The following is a 2,299-nucleotide window of genomic DNA, read 5'->3' on the forward strand; positions in this document are numbered from 1 at the left end:
AAAAATAACTGTATTTCATTGGTTTATTTACATGTAAAGTCACAATCATCAACTTTGTAATTAGGTGCACGGGCAGATGTGTGATTAGGTACACACAAGTAGCTCTCCCTGTGAATACTATCCACAGCTAATTATGTAGATTCAAATTTCAGAGTTGTTACCTGTAGGGATGAGCTGAGAGGTTTAAAGGCAAGTCTAGAATAACACTGTTAGGTGTTACAGACTGAAAGTACAAAGTAACTATCAATTAGCACATAAGCAGCAATTTTTCTTGTGTCTCCATGTATTGTCACCCTCCCCTCAACCTTTTGTTGCACTCACCATTGTAGCATATCAGCACCTCACAAAGTGATCACAATCAAAATACAGTAGTTCCCTTCACACAAGTATAGGCTGATACATAAAAATCACTTAATTTATCACTTTTTGTGTTTTGTTTTTTAAATAAAACAAGTAGGTCAGGTAAATGAAGCAAAATGTTCAGCGTTCACATGAGAAAGGCAAATATAGTTTGCAGATGAGGGAAGTACAGCAGAAAGAAGTATAGAAGGTGCCACTGCAGAGCCAGAAAGAGACTCAAGAGAGTCCTGATTTCCATTCCCATAGGCTAATGACTAGACTTGCTGTGGGTGAGTGGTACAGAGACTGAGTGCCTGACAGATCACTGCTTACATCTGACAGATGACTGCAGCTCTCCCAGACTGCAGCTGCATGCAGTACACACCTATAAGAGCACCTCACCAGTAACTGGCAATGGAGTAAGTAATAACCTGTTTACCATGAGCAATCAACTGCCCTGGGATACCTGCAGACAGACATACCTGCATGCCTGCAATATATACATGTGTAGTTTTATCACTGATTCCTTCAGGAATAACACTATACAGATTTTGGTGAAGTTAACCTAGGGTAGGTGGTTTCACCATCTGTCTGCTCATTTTTTATACTGCACTGAAGGTCAGCTATATTGGTATAAGCATGGTGTCTATTCAGGCCTGAAAGGACATACTAATAGAGAGAAGTTGGGAGATTAGGAAAAAATGAAACTGGGGAGGGGAGGGGGGGCATGGAATTAAAGCATAATAAAGAGAAAGAGGAAAAATAAAGGAAATAAAGGGGAAAAAAATACTGAATATCAGAAAATAAAGCATATACATCCTTGAGAGGGGAAAAAAAGAGATTGGAGTGAAGCAAAGGAAAGTATAAATGAAAACAACAGCATTAAGTGCATTGTCATTTTTCACAATGTATTAAATAGACAGTTGGTAGCCAAAACAGGACCAAAATACACAGACTGCATTTGGCTATTGTGGGTTCTTTTGCCACCGCCTAAATTAACTCAACTGTGGATGGAACTGAGGGGAATTAGGACCCACCCTTTTCTTTTGATACCACTAATCTGGCCCTGCCAGGGATCACATTTATACCAGGCTCACAGATACTGTCCAAGAGCCCTTTCTTTCCATTTGGAATGCCCCAAAAGGCAGGTGTTCATCCTGGAATTCCTCACAAGAGTTTTCTCCTTTCCTGGCAAATTGCTCCATGTGCTGCATGCTGTTCACTGGGCATTGCTGAGGCTGCTTGCACCTGCTATTTAAGCCCCAGATGGAGATGTAACTGTCCTGCACACAACTGCACATTCATGTACCGCATTTCAACTAGGACATAGCCAGTGCGTTACCAATACAGTCCAATCCAGGGAGCTCAGCTCTAGATGGAGGAACAGTGGTGACATTAGACTACAAAGCTGGGACTGAGATGTAGGGGGAAAAGAAAGGAGGCAAGAGGGCAGGATGAATCGCTAGCCTACACCCAATGAGGAGTGCCTTCTCCGTCTAGTCTCTTCTCCCAATTAACCAAACCCTTCAATGTGCCTTATTACAGGGTGACTCTTTCTCCCTATTGCTGATCTTGCTTGCATCTCTTAGAAAAAGACCTCTGTGAATCTTTATCCTCAGATGCTGAAACCCTTCCTCACTGACTACAGACGACCACAGCCTGAGCCCAATTCCTAATCTGTGCAATTCCCTTTTGTCACTGCTACTGCAGAAGCCAAAGTTATCCCCCAGCTTGTGCCTGCCCTTTGAGAAGACTTTGAAATTTTCATTTTGAACATCTGTGATTGACTGCCCTGGTGCAAAACTGCTAGCAAAGAGCAATCTGTCTGGAGCCTGGTTCACAGCTGCTATATTGCATTTGTTATGAAGTAAACAGAGCCAGGCAAAGGGCTATACTGAGCAAAACTCTCCCACCATGTAACAGAGAAGAAGGGGAAGGATCTATGTGGTAGGGTAAGGAA

This window comes from Gavialis gangeticus, unplaced genomic scaffold (genome assembly GCF_001723915.1).
Source record: "Gavialis gangeticus isolate Ggan-Ray unplaced genomic scaffold, GavGan_comp1, whole genome shotgun sequence".
Taxonomy (NCBI): Eukaryota; Metazoa; Chordata; order Crocodylia; family Gavialidae; genus Gavialis; species Gavialis gangeticus.